An 18,837-nucleotide genomic window follows, 5' to 3' on the forward strand; every position below is an offset into this window, starting at 1 on the left:
CAACAAATAGTTGTTTCAGTGGAGTGCTCAGGTAGGTAACCATTAATTTCTTCCACAAAGGTATTCCATTGCCAAATTGGGGAGGAAATCAAAACTCTTTTATGCACTTTGTCAAATCAGATCTAACAGATTTTCTGATATTTCTTTTAAAAATCCCCATGCTAATGAAAGTTAATTTTTTATGTGCATATTATTTTGTTACATAGAACTATTCTAGATGGTAGTATTCTGAATCAACACATTATAATCCTCTATGATTTTCATAAAAACAACCTTCTTTGTGTAGACTCATGTAGCACAAAACTTGTTTCCTATATGGTATGTTATGAACTCCCTGATGAGTTATTAGGGTGTCCGATGACTTTCAAAGTGGTCTTTCCAAAATGGAGTTGTAGTGCAGAACTCCAAGCAGCTTCTGCTGTCACCATGACAAATGTGCATAATTACAACTGGGAATTTCTACTCATATATGCTCATATTCTGCATTATGAAAAAGGTAAGTTGCAGATACTTTCCATTAATTTAATTCCATGTATTTTTACCTCTGGTAAATAATAGCGGCTGGTATTTTAGTTGTATAGCTGAAGAGAAGACAAACCTATATATACTAAAAGAGGACAGGTACTTTCTTCATTAAATCACATAAGTGAGAGGGATAGTAAATCAGAGAGAGTTGTAGACATGCCAGTGACTCATTTTTCCCTTCACAGTTCCCTTTATTCTGAGTAGCTTGCATTTTTAAAAGTATCCACTAGTTTTGATTGGCTGTGTTTGTCTGCTCAAATTTAGACATTTGGGCCAAGATCCTCAAAGGTATTTAGGTACTCCACTCTCATCAATTTCATTAATTTCCCATCAAGTTGAATTAGGCACCTAAATATCTTTAAGGATCTGGGCTTTAAAGCTTGGTTTTCAGAAGGGCTGAGTACCCACAACTGGGAACAGGCCTGGGATCTCAAGATGAGGACATTTTTCAAAATGTTAGCCTTAACTTTTACTTCTTTCATCTTTTCTCATTCTTTTCTTGTTCACTCAGGACTCAACACAACATTCATTCAAGTTGCATCTGAAGAAGTGGGTATTCACCCACGAAAGCTCATGCTGCAAAACGTCTGTTAGTCTATAAGGTGCCACAGGATTCTTTGCTGTTCATTCAAGTCAATGGCAATCGTTCTGTATGTCTTATTTTGTTTGTGCTATTTAGATTATAAGCTTATTGTCTTATCTATGTTTGTTATGTACTTTGTAAATTTTCATTTATAAATGTCATGTAAATATATGTGTTTGTGTGATGTGGCTATATATCACATACACAATATATCAGTTTTTGCTAATGAAAAATATCACATACAGCAAATGAAAAAAAAACTTGTTAAAGCTGAAGTGAAATAAAATTCAGTGTTAATACATGAAGAGCACCATTACATGTTGATTATATTTCATTTTGCATAATACTAAAGAAGTTTCAGTTTGTCAAATAAAAATCGGATCTCTCATTATTTTTAAAAAAAGCATCTAGTGTGAACAACGGTCAGACTTACTTTACAGGTGCTTGTTGGTATTTCAGTGCATGAAGTTCTGATGATTTGATCACTATTTAGCTGTACTGTACATCTTTCATTACCCAAAGATCTTGGAAGAGGCCCAGAACCTCCAGTTAATCAAAAATTCAAATAATCTGAGGCATCAGCTCAGCAGACTTGAAGGATCAACTAGGGTCTCCAATGGTAGACATCAGAACCTACTGGCCCATTTATTGGAATTTGGCATCATAGGTGTTGACTTGTTTTTCAGTGGCTCCTTCTCTTTTTATGAGATCTCAAAAAATAATATTTAATAGCCTTTCTTACACCTCAGAAGTCCTGTGAATGTGGGTCCTTCAAGCTTCACCTTGCCACCCCTCCATCATATTTTTCTCTTGACACTTTCTGGTGTTCTACTGCAATGTACTGTAGAAATGAAAGTTCATTAATACCTTCACCTAGTGCAGAATTCAATGGTCCATCTGCTTAATGAGGTAAGTTTAATGAACACAATACATGTACTCTGCACAAAATTGCATTGACTTTCCACCTGCTTTCAGATATAATTTAGGATGTTTATTTTAATCTACAAGCTCTTACAAAACTTGTCATCCCACCAGCACTTGATTTTACTGACTTTCAATATACAGTGAAAACACACTTTTTGGGTGAAACTTTTGATTGACAGTGGACTTATTTATGAATGTTGGTGTTATAGAGGATGGAGGATTAGTTATACTGTCTTTTGTGGACAGTTTGATTTAGAGCCTGATCTAAAGCAAGCAGTTCCTGTCATCAGCGACAAAACTGTCCATATAGTGCATACAAATACCTGCTTTTTATACGCTTCAGTATTCAAGTATTTAATGTCTGGTTGCCTTTTAGTCCATAAACATAACGGTATGGCAGGGGTTGGATAAGAAATCATTAAAACAAATGTAGTTGGTACTAGTGTGTATATGTGAGTGTTTATTATATATTTAAAGTAATTGTCTTGGCATCTTTCCCAAGTATTTTTTTTCTTTTTCTTCTTGAACAGGTTGGCTATAATACAACAAGAACACTGAGGCCCATATTACACAGCCAAAGCTTTTAAGTTTTGGGCAGCTGAATCGTGATTAACAATGTAAATGCACAAAATAATTAAATTAAAATTTCAGGATGTTTTATACTTAAAGAGACCTTCCTTGGTCAGCTCATAGCCTGAAGTATGCAAGGGCTTATTTTTAAAGTTTAAAGGCAAGTTGTGGAAAGTTCCATTCTCTAATGAAGAACATTAATTCAGCACAATTTTAATTGGTTATATTAATACAGCATGCTTTACTTAAGAGCTAGTGCAAAGTGATCCTGAAAAGATTTGGGGGGTAGGGGCAGTTTTTTCAATTTGGGTGCTTTTACCCAAATGTTTCTTGGAAATTTGTGTTCTGGAAATTGGACTGAAAGTCTAAAAAAAGAAGTTAGGCTTTGAAAAGTAATCGTCAACTAGTTTGTATGTTTTCACCTTTGCCAGCACATTTAGGGTCAGATTATATCTTGAAGGCACAAGCCCACTTTGGAGACATGCACATCTGTCCCAGCCCTGGGGAGAGATTGCCCTTCAAGAGGTACAGACTATCCTGTAGTTTTAGGGTACACAGGAAGAATGTGCATCCTGAACCCGCCCTTAAAATAATCTATTCTGTGGAGAGGGGCACATATGGGTCCTGCCCCTGTAGCACTCATAAAGCAATGTCAAGGTTAGATTTATCTGTGCCGTGTCCTTTCAAGGATTAAAGGTCTGGGGGGTGGGGTGGTTAAGAAGACAGCTCTAATAATTTCAGCAGTAGAGTTGTGAGTACTCTGAAAGGGCTGAGCCACAAAGGGTCTTATGCAAGCTGGGTTTCTTTTGTTTTTTTAATACCAAGTTGAATAAAACTCCAGTTTTAAAACTGCCCCGGTTTGGGAGTGTAACACCTGCATCCTAAATTTCCTTTCTTTTTTAGCATGACTTGTAACTTGCAGGACAGTGTCAAGAGAATAATCTCAACTCTTCCCAGAATGCAGGACCAGCAAACAGCAACTGTGCTTGGCACAAGGCAGCAATGGGGAAGGGCAGAAAAACTCTCCTGACATGCTTCCTCCTCACACAGTTGCACAAAGCCACAATTTAGTTTTTATTCTGCAGTTTTTACATAGATATCTGATTTGCCATTTTCCATATCCAGCCTTTAATATTGAAATGAAACCAAAAGTTTAATTTCCTAGGTAGAAGACAATGGATCCTGGGAAAATTGCTTTTACATTGTATTTATTCCTGTTATACCAAGCATTCTATCTAACAGAGGTGGTTACATGGTTACTCCCTATGGACCTGTAGTTTGATCTGGTTAGAAAACTGTATCTTAGAGAAGGACCTAGGCCTCAAATTTCTGATCTGAGTCTGATACGAATTCAAATTTCCCCAGAGTTCTAGAATCTGGATCTTCTGGCTAGCCCATCATAGAGATCGGGACCAGCCATGAAGTTCCAACCCAAATTTTAAATTCTCCAAAGCCTGAGTTTTTGATTCTGCTTATTATTTCCTTCAACCATTCAAAAAAAGCATCTTATCCATCAAATAACTATTTAAAATCATATTACGCTTTTATGAATTGGTTTTTAACAAGGGCTCATGGAATGGATTGAATTTTGTATGATTGTGTTTATATCTGTGTATAAGTTAGTGTTAAATTGAAAATTTCAGTTTAGACAACTGATTACATATTTTTCCTACTTATTGATTAGTGTAAATATATTCATTGCTTGTCTGAACTTACCCCTGCAGAAGTGAAACATGTACCCAAGGAGGGACCCCTATCTCCTTTGAACCTTAACATTAGAGAGGAACTATAGCCTGGGGTCAGAGGGAGCAAGCTGGAGTTACTACACTCCTTTGTTCACTAACAAGCTTCCTATTACTTCTCTTATTAAATATATGCTGTGTATTTTATTTTAATATCCTGGTATACACAATAGATGGATCCTTCACAGTTTGCTTAGCTCAGTTCAGCACTACTGCACCTATGTCTGGAGATTTGTATCCCTTCAGCTGGGTTCCCTGTTCATCCCATTCCTTGCACTTTTATTATATCTTTATTAGCGGTGTGCTTCCAAGTCCAGATCCTCAGTCTTGTGTAAATCCCTCTGGTGTCTCTCCAGTGATACAAAGGGGCTTAAAAGCTACTTCAAACAGGAGGGTAAAGCATTTCTCAGAGTGAGGGACTTTTGTCTGGTGCAAAGACAGTTTTGCACTCCCACCTTCCTCCATAGCCTTGGGAGTATACTAGGGTTGGGAGGGAACAGGGTTGACTCCCAGAAATCTGGCTGATCTTCAGCTGGGTACAGCTGCAAGAGCTTTAGGGAAGTTTTGGGAAGTGTAATTTAGAGCAGCCCTCAATGACCCCAGGACTTAAGGAATAGAAAGATGGCTTACAGTGCTCAGTGTAGTTGAAGATCTCTGGCCAGATTTTCAAAAGTATCCAGGTGCTTAAAGATGCAGATAGGTTTCTAGCGGGGTTTTCCAAAGGATCTGAACAGGTTAGGTTCCTAACTTCCATTGATGCTCTCCATTCCTTGTGTTCCCACCTGTATATCTGCCCAGCACCAAACCCAAATACTTGGGCTGGATATCAATCTGTGCCTTTGTCTGATTTATTTATTGAGTAAAGCAGATTAGTTCTTATTACTGGAATGATTAGTAAAATCACTAGAAAATCTCTATTAGAATCCATTCCCTCAGTCCTGCCATATTCGCACCTCTCACTTAAGTGCAACTATAATTTACTGTTGGTGTAAAGTGGAAGGCTTGGGTGACAAGATTGTAGAAATTTTGGTGGTGCCCAGAACCCGCCCTCAAACTCTGCCTCCACCTGCCTAAGGCTCTGGGAGGGGTTTGGGGGGGAGGTCTGGGGTGCAAGTCCTGGGCTAGGGATTAGGGTGCAGGAGGGGTGCAGGGTGCAGGCTTTGGGATGGAGTTGGGTGCTGGGTGCAGGCTCCGGGCTGGGGCAGGGGGTGGGTGTGCAGGAGGGGGTGAGGGGTGCAGGCTTTGGGACGGAGTTTGGGTGCAGGCTCTGGGCTGGGGGTGGGGGTGTAGGAAGGGGTGAGGGGTGCAGGCTCTGGGAGGGAGTTTGGGGTTGGGAAGGGGTGTGTGGGAAAGGGGAGATGGTGCATGCTCTGGGAGGGGGTGCATGCTCTGGGAGGGAGTTTGGGGATAGGAGGCAGTGCAGGGGTGAGGGCTGTGGGGCTGAGGATGAGGGGTTCATGATGTGGGGGGGCTCAGGGCTGGGGAACAGGATTAGGGTGCAGGGGGATGAGGGTTGGGGCTGAGGATGAGGGATTCATGATGTGGGGGGGCTCAGGGCTGAGGCAGAGGATTAGGGTGTGGGGGGCTGAGGGGTTTGGGGTGTTGGAGAGGCTCAGGGCTAGGGCCGAAGGGCAGGGTAAGGGCAGCCTGCCCTGCCAGTAGGGGATGGCAGGCACTAAGACCCTGGGGCAGCAGACAGCAGTTCTGCCGGGAGCCCAAGCAGGCAGGGGAGAGGCACTGCGCTGCTTTCTGTCAGGCAGGGACGCGGCGTGGTGGTGGTGGGGGGAGACCCGCGGGGGCTGGGGCCCGATCCAGGCAGGGCCAGGGGAGAGACCCAGGTCCAAATATTGCTGGAGCAGGGCCCCAAGCCCTGAATATTCCTGGCGCTCGAGCACCGCAAACATATATAACCTGCCGCCTATGTGTGTAGGTTACCCTTTGTTTCTCCTCAAGTGAAATATGAAGCACACTTTGATCACCAGGGGCTTAATCAAGTCAGCAAAACCGAGTTGTATTTGTTGCTATGTGGTGATCAAAAACTCAAGCGCAAAGTGTCTCAACTTGAACACAGAAAAACTAAGGCACACAAAATTAGTGAATACTTCTGACAGTCTTTTAAGCCCTATGAAGAAGAAAAGCACTGGGTATAAAATGAAAAGCATTTTTATTGTTATAGCCTCGGCTACTGAAGCTGTCAGGATGAGTACCATTTTACCCTGATAAACTCCACCACTAGGAACAAATCCCACTTTATTTGTGCCAACTTTATTGCGAAACTCAGAAATAATTGTTGCTGATCAGAATGGCATCCCTACATTAGTTTTCAAATTATCACTGTTAATGAAACTGATGTGGTGTGGAATGAAAGAAATACTGTGTAAAGCAAATTATTAAGCTTTAGAGCTATCTTATATTACAGTGTCTCTGTTGTGGCATAAAAGGCTTGGTATTATGTAAGTCCCATATAGTGTAATTGAATGTGTTCAAAGAAGAGCTGAAAATGATTACAAAAATGTTGCATTGGGAATAAAGAATGAATGTGAAAAGTTTGTGTAAAATAGAATTGTACCCAAGCATTATAACCTGAAGAAAAAAACAGGGGAAAATTAAATATAAAATAGAGACATATATTAAAAATTAAACTAAAGTGCACACAGTATTGAGAAATACATGGCAATCTCTATAGACTCCACTTTGTATTCTGCCAAATTTGAGGGAGTTCCAATTATTGTTCAGTTTCATAAAAAGGGTTTTAAAGAGTGATTTCATCATTTTTTTTACAAGAGTTTTCATCTAATTCCACTGGGGAAGATTTTATAAATACTCTCTGCATGGATATTAATAGAGTATATAGGTTGCTAAGCGACTGCAAAATATCTTCTTTGGTCAAGCATTTGCTTGACTATGGAGTATTGGTAGATTATATTTGGTTAGGGGACCACAGGAAGAGAGGAGGTTTATGCTGTTTATTCTAGACCATTTGACTTTTGTATATGGGTCTTAATCTCCATTATGTGCCCAGAAGCTATGGCAATGTGTTAGGACTGTGGCTTTAAAGCACAGACCGTAGAAGGGGTGGCGTATAGATGCATCACTCCAGAACCGCTGTACTCCTTAAAGGGGTGTACCCTTCTACCTATGAACTGGCCTGTTGGAAGGGGGGACATGGTTCCACCCTCTCCCTACCCCATTTGGAGAACTGCAGACCCCATGGGATTATGGAGGAAGTAGTTCTTGCAATTCCATGTGCACAAGCACTGCAACGCTGCCTGGCCATTACATGGACCACACAAAAGAGAAGAACGAGGAGTACTTGTGGCACCTTAGGCCTGGTCTACACTGGGGGGGGGATCGAACTAAGGTACGCAACTTCAGCTACGTGAATAGCGTAGCTGAAGTCGAACTACCTTAGCTCGAATTACTTACCCGTCCTCACGGCGCAGGATCGACGTCCGCGGCTCCCCCGTCGACTCCGCCACCGCCGTTCGCGGTGGTGGAGTTCCGGAGTCGATGGGAGTGCGTTCGGAGTTCGATATATCGCGTCTAGATGAGACGCGATATATCGAACTCCGAGAAGTCGATTGCTACCCGCCAATCCGGGCGGGTAGTATGGACGTACCCTTAGAGACTAACAAATTTATTAAAGTACTCCTAGTTCTTTTTGCTGATACAGACTAACACGGCTACCACTCTGAAACAAAAGAGAAGGTTCTTTGTTCCATTTCCAACCACTGCATAACTAGACTGTAAGTACATAAGAACGGCCATACTGGGTCAGTCCAAAGGTCCATTTAGCCCAGTATCCTCTTCCGACAGTGGCCAATGCCAGGTGCCTCAGAGGGAATGAACAGAACAGGTAATCATCAAGTGATCCATCCCCTGCTGCCAATTGCCAGCTTCTTGCAAACTGCAGAGGAGTCAGGCAGAAACTGGCCTTAAACAAGTTCGTATTGGTGCTTATATGTTAAAAAATGTTTTTACATTTTTCCACTGTTTTCCAACCAGTTCTAATAAATATGTTCTCAACATCCCCCTTCAGTTTCTGGAGAAAGTTAGAACAAATTGAGGGAGGAAGTGGCTATTCTAGCACATAGGAACACCACAGCACAGCATCACTCCAGAGATTCCAACTTTTCTCTGGCCACATCCCCTGGACTGTTCTTCTGCCCTCTGTGTTACTTACATCAGTACGTGGGGGAGAGAGGGGGGCTATTTGTCTACAGCTTTGTGTCATCATTTGCACATGTGTAAAGTGAATTCAAACTGCACATAAAATGTTACCACATCTGAATGATCGTATTTTAATCCCACTTTACACAGGGCTGTAGAATCAGACCTAAGGTTAATAAACTCTTCACAGCAGGGATTGTGCTTTGTATCTGAAAAGTGCCCTGTAAACTTATGGGGAAATCATTGCAAAAATTACAACAGGAATTATGATTTTCCTTCAGACAGTTTTCAGCCCAAGTGACAGAATTCACATCAAAACCCATTTGGATTAATTTTGAGAGAAAGCATATCAGATGCATTATTGAAATCCAGACATTTACACGTACTGTTTCTTTCATCAATTAATTTAATCTCTGTAAAAATAAACATGTTCATCACTCCAGATTTATTCATTGTAAACCCTGTTTTTATTATTTCTCATAATTCCATTATACTCTAGAAGGTCAGTGATTTTTGCATAAGCCTGCTCTGATTGCCATTGAAGCCATTGTTGGTTTTATCTATTTAATTGTAGTACCTGAGTGTATCACTCTCTTTAATGTATTGATCCTCTCAACAACCCTGTGAGGTAGAGAAGTGCTATTGTCTCCATTTTACCGATCGGGAACACGGGCACAAAGAAATTGACTTGCCTAATGTCACACAGGAAGTCTGGGGCACAGCAGGAAATAGAACCCACCTCTGCCCAAGTCCTAAACTAGTGCCTGAACCACTGGACCATCTTTCCTGTAAGGGAGAAGAGGTCTTACCAAGAATTTCACTGGGAGTAGGATCATAATATTTGCGCCATTATTTTGGTAAGGCTAGAAATAACACTCATAGGAAACTGATTACCAGTATCATCTTCGTTTCCTTTTATGTAGATCAATATGACATTTATTTTATTCCATTCTTCTTGAACTGCCTCTGTTTAATGAACTTTCAAACACAGATAACTCGAGCCTCCCCATACAGAGGGGCACAATCTAAAAGGGAGAATATATGACCACCCCATGTCTCCTCTGCCCAATGACACCACAGCCCTGTGCCCAACCCAGACCACCACACTCTCCCTGCCTCATGTTAACTGCAGGGGGAGGGAGATCTGTCCTCTCCCTGCCCCTCCCCCACCCCGCACTTTCGGCCACTCTCCTTGGTAGCCAGGCGGGGAGTTGGACGGAGCTGCTTCTGCCTGAGAGAGCCTGGCTGGGAGGCAGCAGTGGGTTCAGCTGCTGGGGACAGGGGCCGAACATGCTGGAGAAGAAGGAGGGTCTGACTTACTCGGCCCTTGTCCCTGGCAGTTGGGCTTGGATTGGGGGCAGCCCGCTGCTGCCCCAGCTACCGGTGACAGGGGCTGAGGAAGCCGGAGCCTCCTCTCCTCCCTGGCACATTTCCAGCTTGCTCAGCCCCTGTTGCCAGCAGCCAAGCCTGGGAAAGAAGCGGACCACCACCGCCTTCCAGCCAGGCTCTCTCAGGCAGAAGTGGCTCCATCTTACTCCCCGCCTGGCTACCAGGAAGAGTGGTGAACATGCCAGGGGAGGAGGGAGGCACAGAGAGAGAAGGACAGAGCCCCTCTCACTCTCTGCCCCAGGCAGGCCAATCTGGGGGCACTTGACCTCCCATTCCTCCACACATCCCCTCTGCTTTCAGAAATAATTTGCTTAGATACACACATGTATGTAGATAGTTAGAGGAATCACTTCTCAAGGCCGTGCCATTGAACTGCAGCTACCTCCATGATTACGTATAGCATCATTACACATAGAAGGGTAGATTCTCAATTTACAATGTGACCATTTTGAGCTGCACTTTTGGTGGAATCTGTCTGTAGCTCTAAGATGATCACTCCAGCACAAGCAGGTCTGAACAGAGGTTCTTACGCCACCCTCACTACATACTCTGCTGTAGCATGGCTTAGGAACGGGTGTGTGGCTGGAATGTTCCTGCACCACACTGATCCCTAGCCTTCATTCCAAACCCTTGGTGTCTTATGTAGCTTGTGTAAATACAAACAGGCTGATCTCAATTACACCAGGGGACTAAACTTGCACACTACAGCCCCTGGATCAGGAAAGTGCAAATGTGATCTTTAAGTCACCATTGCACTCTCTGCTGACTAGTGCACTGTACAGTTTGGCTAGATGTCAGGATTTGGCCCATATTATCTAGTAATGCGAAGAGAAGTAAGATAAACTATTTTATTCATTTCTGTATATAAAGTTCTAGTACTGTCCGAATGTCACCTGATTTCTCATGCCTCTGCGCCTACAAAACTTCTGAAAACATTTGTCTTATGAAACATCTCTTTTATTGTTCTACTGAGTTCTTACCTCCTAAGGGCAACATTTTTACAAGAACTGAAAATATCCAAGGCCAAAAAAAGCAAGCATGGAATTGCTTAGGAGCAGGGGGCAGGGGAATTACATCCTTGACTCTCAGGCTTTGGAACCAAATGCCTGTCTTGCTAAAGGATCGTTTAAATCAATTATACAGTTTATTTGCTGTGCTTATTCTGGAATCTTTCTTTCATGTCTGTTTGGGAAGAGCTGAAGCATCTATATTGTATATTGAGTGAACTATATGCGCTACAGCTGAGTCTTTCAAAACAAAGTTGCATAAATGTTTCACTTCAAAGCATTTTAATACATTATAACACTTCTCAGGCTCGGAGACAAATAAGTATAAATCCTTAAACCTGTGCTTGCCCTAAACCAGTTTGCTATTGCACAATTACATGCAGTTCAGTGTGGGCTAGTGTGTGTGTGTGTGCATGGCCTAATCTTTGGCAAATTTACACACAATAAGAATAAAGGCAACCTCTTCTGTCATCCAAGTTACAGAGAAATACATTAAAACTAACAAAGCAGAAAGGGGTCTGAAATTGAAGCAGTTTTTAAAATGACAGTTTAATGAAAGCAGTGAGAACATACTATCAGTCTGATGGAAAACATCTGTCTGCAACTCTTCTTGAATGATGGAAGGTTGTAAAGCACTTGAGGAATTTGTTATCAGCCTATGGTTATAGCCACAGTAGGTCAGGCATGACCTGTCTCCTTTAATATCATAGCTGTGACACTCCAAAACATAAACCTTTCAGATGATCTGATAGAACAGGATTCCTGGTATGCTTTGGAGCTCATTCTTAGGTATTGTATATAGTAATTCATGGATTTATAATTAAGTTGCTACATGCAATGTTATTTTAAATAAAAAATGGTAGTGTAAAAGAAACAACTATCTTGAAATATGATATATTATAGTAGTGTTGTGCTAGAGGTAGGAAAATAAGATTGTCAATAAAAGATATATAAATTTAAAATACTCTCTATTATTGTATTTACATTGATATATACTAACTACTAACTGTGATTAAACCAGTATGTCATTTCCTTATTGCAGATTTCCTCAGTTTTCTGATGTTTAATGTTCAGATCATATTTACCATTAATCACTTACTTTTTCCTCCTAACATTTTATATTTCAAAACTTTGTAATCTTACAAAAGTCTTACATATCCAAACTGTGTCCTGATGGTAACCCACAAATAACCTTGACTGACAGAAGCAACAAGTTATTAGCTACTTCATATTCACTTTTTACACTATGATATCAATAGTGTCTTAACTACCAACTTGTTCATAAGATCATTTGCAAGTCTAGCAGGACCATTCATGCTGCTGTGGTCAAGGGTATGACATTATTTCAATTAAAAAACCCGCTCATATAACTCAACTGTGAAAATTTGCTTGAGGCAGATGATATGGCGGGTCTCAGAGTGAAAACATTCTCCTTCCCGCCCTTCCTAGATTTGAAGCTAATTGGTCATCTTTTGTTCTAAGAGCAGAGAGCAAATTCAAGGGAGTAGTTTACAATATTTTTTTAACTGACTCAAACAACGACTGCTAGTAAATGAATCCGTGCAGGTGATAAGACTATCATTTACACTAAAAACATTTGTGGGAACCAATCAAGCAAGAATAGACCTGGAATTTCTCAGTCATCTAGGAAAGTATTTAATATAAATGCTATTCAGATTCAGTCAATAGGCTATATCCTCCCAGACATTTTCTTTTCTAAGTTTTATATATACAACTCTGCACTGGTTTTACTGGGCTCTGTGATGATACACATACTCCCTTTATGTAGATGCAAAAAGTAATGGTGACAATTTTAGTCTTCCCACTGGCTGGGTTCCCAAATCTCATCCCTGCTTCTCTACAACAATATTGGCAGTTTTGCCCTGTCTCTCACTTATAATATTTATAGTCCAATAATGAGCATATTTTAGCAGATGGGAGCCAGAAAGGGGGAGGATAACTTAAGCAGCATATGGGGGACTACATTTAAATTTGTGAATGGCAGCTTCTACTTCTTTGTGAAATTTTGGCAATGATTGCATGGGTAAGGCTGTAAGATGGTTTCCATTCTAAGCCAGTGTTTGATTCTCCCTTTCCTAAATTCTTTGGGGGACAGAGTGGCAGGGGGAAGAATAAAATAAAATACAAAAGCTCCTTTTCCGTTGAAATGTTTCATGCTTTGTCTGTAACCATGGGGGGAATTATTTTTGCAGTCCGATGAGAGTGACCAGACAGCAACTGTGAAAAATCAGGACAGAATAAAAAGACAGTCCATGCCCCATACATCTTACAATTTAAATATAAGGCAGTTTCAATATGCTGTTTTTTAATTACTGGATTTTAATAAGGTGGGCTTTTTGGTCACTTTTTAAAAAAAATAAGTCAATATTTTTGTAGGATCATAACTCAAAAACAGATTGATCTCCAAACTCCTTGTCTTATATTCAGAAGTCCTCAGTTTCAGTTAGAACTAGTGCCTAGTGTTTAATAAGACTAGGTGGAAAAATTGGTTTATTTTCTGTGAAAATGTGAATATCAGAGCTTTGCCAAGTCTCATCTGATAGTATAAATTTCTGCACAGATCTTGTGGAACTTACAAGTTCCAATCATAGTCATTTCTGCCAAGCCAGTAGTTCTGGTTCAAATAAACTGTATATTCCACCGATGAAGGTGGCATAGCTTACCAGTTCTACCAGCCCAACGGAAAGTTGTAAGATTTGGGGCTATTTTCAGTTTCCACTGTATGATGTTTGATTAGATGGAGAGGTTAGGACACTATGTGATGTGTCATTATAATGCCCTTTAGGGGGGTCACTCATTGCTGGGAATTTTGGCTGAGTATTATAAGTATTCAGTATATTGCTAGAATAGCATGACTCCTAGAGCAGTCAATGATTTAATACATAAATAGAAGGACCAGCATGGGTCTTTCATTAAGAAACTGTCTGAGATGTTTGTTACTGCCCTAGCTACCTGGCAATGTGCTGACAGCTATAGCAATTGCCTAGGAACAGAAGGAAAAAGTTGGCTTATGTGAAGTCCCTTAGCTACCAGCAGACATCAGAATTTAAGGTTCCTAAAATATACCAATAAAGTTTGTAAGCAAAGCTCTTTGTCCAAAAATAGAGAAAGCTGAATAACTAGAAGCAGGTGCTTCTGTCTTTTAAATCACCATTGAACCTGAACCATTGAGCAAATTCCCACACAAAGTGCCTAGCACATGCAAAGGAAATTATGAATAAAAAGTAAAAACAGAGGGAAATGGTTTATGTTATAGCTGGTCACAAATAAAGTAAAAAACTGCTCTTGAAAGAGAGTTTGAAGAACAACCTGATACCTGCTAAGTGTGAGAAAAAGCAAACTTGGACATCATTTCAAGTGCTGGAGGCACTTTTCAGAAGGCTGCATAAAATACACTATGACTTTCCACTGCACTGGGTATAAGGCTGTGCCATTACTAATCTTACCTTTAGTTGTTTTAAATTTTCTAGCCTCCAGGCAGAGGTAAGTCCTTCTGAAACAACTTATGCAGGGTGAAAATAATGTAACACATATGAGATAGTGGCTTACACAAGAGAATGGCTTATTTGCCACCATTTCAATAATAGCTCCTGTCTATATAATCACATCTGCAGTACCGAGCTGGAGACTGGCAAGTTCAGGTAGTGATTTAAAGTTCTTGCTGAATCATACTTATACCCACCTTGTCTTCTTAATTTTCTTAGGCAAGCTAAGCAGCCCTTAAGGAGTGTTTGGCCTCAAGGCATTTCTTGCTAGGTTGACCTCTTTACATTTAAATAAGTTAATTTGTTTAAGAAGTAAGTTATAAGCTTCAGAGTTCAGCAAATTCTCCCCTCCATGGCAAATGTCATAAAGACTCACAGCAAATAAAAATACTGCACAAACATGAACCCTGCTCAGACTCTGAATCTTCTTGCAATATATCATATCAGAGAACTAAATGATCAGCTTAATGATATAGCTGACTGAACCCATTCAAAATGATACACTTCACTTTTTACAAAATTGTATTTAGATAATTAAGGCTTCAATACTCAGCTGTGACAGAGAAGAGCTCAGCACCTGTTGAAGAAAGTGGAGAAAAGAAGAGCGTAAAGGTAGCTTTATGTTACATTTGCAATCCCCTGATTCTAAGGCCTGCTCTAATTTATTGCTGCAGGCTGTTTTCCTTATTTCTGGGGACATCCGGTGTCCAGAGATGCCCTGAATGTGCACCTCCACCAGCCACAGGAGGGAATGACACCGGACCTGGGAGAAACAGCGAGACACCATGGGCTTAGCTCCCAAAAATATGCTGATGACACTCAACTATATACATAAAGGTAATTTTTGACTCACGCTACTGATAAAACAGTATAATGCCTTCGGGAAATCAATTTGTGGATAAAGACCAGATGGCTTATGCTGAACCCAATGTCATAGAAATAAGTAATTAAGGCCCAATTCTGCTTCCATAAAAGTCAATGGAAAACTCCTGTTGACTTTTATGGGAATAGGAACAGATAAGGAATAAAGACTTTAGAGATAGAAGATGACTTATTAGGTCAACTAGTCCAGGCACTACTGGTGCAGGATTCCTCCTGATGGTAAAAAAATTCATGGCTACATTTTTTAAAAAAAATTGAGGCCTAGCTCTGCGTGTCACCTGCACTTGCAAAATGAATTTTGGTGTGTGAATGCAGCTGCATGTAGACCTTGTCATCTAAATTTTACAAACATTGCTTTAGAAGTACTGAAACCTTAATGATCACATCATATCAACGTGCATTATTAAACTGAACCTCTTTACCAGTGGTGATTTGCTTTACTCATGGCGATTTGCATAGGGGTTCTTACATGCCATCCCCTAATGTGTTTGTCAATGAATATTTGAGAAATCCAGAGTGTTTACTGATAGAATAGAGGTAATTGTGGAATAAATATCTCTTTTAAACCTAAAGGTTGTGCTGATTAATTTTTTATACAGAGAAATAGTATTATTGCATGGGGAAATTGATGAGACTCATATACCTCTTGTGAATTTTATGAACCAACACAAACTTCTTTTACTGTCTGAAAATATCTGGGGAAACTTAAAACAATTACTGGGCATATAAACATAGAGCTGAATATTTTCAACTAAGTTGCCCTCCCCACTTTCAAATCATGACATTACTAAGTGTCTAAAAATAAAATAAAATAAAATAAAATAAAAGAGTGAAATTAAGATTTAAAATATAGGTTAGCACTTGCTCCTCAATTTAGCTATCATGCCTGGGCACTGAGGGGGTCTGAGGTTTGCCAGATATATATCTTGCGTGTGGCAAAACCCAGGTACAAAGGTGCTATCTTATGGTACTATGGCACCCCAGATTTTCACTCTTACCTCCAAATGTGCCAGTGATTCAGAGGCACTTCCTGCCCCTAAAAATAGAAGATCTTTCAAGATTAAGATATTTAACATGTGGATTTGTAATATTTAGATATTGTGTAACAGTTTGGAATAAATCCATTGGGCAACATTCAGCACTGACCTCCTCACTGTCCAGATCCATTTTGACATCATGGCATGTCATGTAAATCAATGCTTAATTTGGCTCTCTGATTTTTATGTCTACTCTGAAGGACTGCAAGTCTTTGACTCCTCAAACTTTTCTCCCACATTTGTATAATTTACAAATAATCAACGTAACATGACCAGGCAGAAAAAACATCCAATAGTCAGGAGTCTTGCCCTCAGGAGAAAGGGAACAATACAAAAGAAGAATCTTTTTGTAACAGTTATATAATCTGCAGGGCCGCCCAGAGGATTCAGGGGGCCTGCGGCAAAATGGGGGAGCTGCGGTGCTTGCATTCACCTGGCAGCGGTCCGGGTCTTCGGCAGCATTTCGGCGGCGTGGGGCCCTTCAGTCGCTCCGCATCTTTGGCAGCATTGAAGGGCCCCCCACCACCGAAATGCTGCCGAAGATCCGGACCACTGCTGGGCCAGGGCTCGTGGGGCCCCTGTGGGGTCCGGGGCATGGGGCAAATTGCCTCACTTACACCCCTCTCTGGGCAGCCCTGATAATCTGCATTGGGAGAGTGAAATGTCCATGCAATATATGATATCATTGAGAAACTGGCTAACGGTTACAGCTCATAAATTACAACAAAGTAATGTGGTATCCCATAGAGAGCATTTTTAAATATATAAATGCATCCTAATTCTTTATTTCCCTTTTGAGACAGTGTAAATTTAGGGTACGTTTTGATTTCATGGCAATCTGCAAAGATTAGGCCAGTTGACAAACTTCCCCTGGATCTGAGCAGATGTTTTTTACATGTATTGTTGCCTGTCCTCTACAACCTACTTCTCCCCTTATTTCTGTAACTCAATTCTCCAACCCCAGTTTCCAGGATCTGCCAACCTTACCCTTTACCTCTATTTCCTTCTCCCGCTTCATCCTGGGGCCCATGATAGCTGTTTTCCCCTTCTTGTAGCCATTAAGTAACTGCCACTGCATCCAAATGCATAAGGGCATTTGGGGGACACCTTCTGGGACAAGAGTGCCCTGAGTGCACGTGGTAATTTTTGGCCTTGGAGGCTCAGATTTCCTTCTAAGCAAATTGTGCTGTTTGACCCATTGCTAAACCTTTGCAAAAGGGCCCTGAAGGGTTCTCTTTGTGTACCTCACACAATCAAACCTTGCACATTTCACCCATCCATACACACTTTTCTTGCTTTGGCTTCTTTAAACTGATGCCCAAGACAGGTGCTCCACTGCCAATGTCTGATAATAGCTTGGTAAGGCTAGCTATAGCAGCATAGACATTTCCTTTCTTGTTTGTTTCTGTTCTGTTTTTCCCTTCTTTTCCTGACATTGTTCATTCTTGAGCTTATAACATTTCCAAAAGTTTTAGGTTGAAAGATGTGAAAAAGTGATAGCAGACCTTCTATGCCACTACCACTAGCTCTAAGACTGTAGTTCTATTTGTGGAATTACATCTACAGAAGTCCTTGCCCATCCCACAGTTTTTCTATTTTGGCTTTTGTCCACATGAAAGGAAACAGCCAAGGAAGACTGGTAAGGGTACAATGGTATCAATGGTTAAATACATACATGTAAACTACCATTGAGAATGCAACCTTTACTAAAAAGTAGAGCTGGTCCAGAGACTTTTAGACAAAATGTTTTTTCACCGGAAATACCCTAACCACCACACTCATAAGTCTCTTTCTCTGACAGAATATTTATTTATACAAAGCAGAACAGCTCCAACAGGAGCTCCTGACTCTACAGCCTGCTGGTTAGGGTCCTCACATGGGATGCTGGACAATCCTCTTTAAGTTCCTGGTCTAAATCAGGAAAAGCAGGATCTGAACATGGATCTCCCAAAGGTGGTGTGAGTACCCTAATCCCAAGACTATTGGAAATTTGGGGCTGGGTGTGTGTATGTGCGTCTCATTTTTGCAAAATTTATTTCAAAAGTTCTGTTTCATTCAGCACTGGAATGGGGACAAATGTTGAAACCTCAGTTATTTTTGTGGAATGAAAATCTTGTTTTCTAGCCAGCCCTACTAAAAAGGAAAAACTCCATGTTAAACTGCCATTCCCTGCCTTGTACTATTTTTTTTTGGTCTCTTGAAAATGATGGAACTCCAGGATCAGCCTCTCCAGTTACGCTTTATGCTGCAAAATGTATTGTGAGGTCAGGCATCAATAGTGACTTAAAAATGCTACTGCACTTGGTGGACTGTGGAAGGATGAAAAGAGCTTAGTTGTATGAGCTATTCACCTGCCCGTCTGTTCCACAGGTTTATGTACCATAATCAAGGGTTGATTCTGGTACCGAAGACCGGATCAAGCTCATTGTGGGAATTAGGAAACTGGATTAGTCATGACAAGCAGATTGTCTTTCATTTAAAGCAGTACTCAAGTTTACAATA

The sequence above is a fragment of the Mauremys mutica genome, chromosome 6 (assembly GCF_020497125.1).
Source record: "Mauremys mutica isolate MM-2020 ecotype Southern chromosome 6, ASM2049712v1, whole genome shotgun sequence".
In the NCBI taxonomy this organism is placed as follows: domain Eukaryota; kingdom Metazoa; phylum Chordata; order Testudines; family Geoemydidae; genus Mauremys; species Mauremys mutica.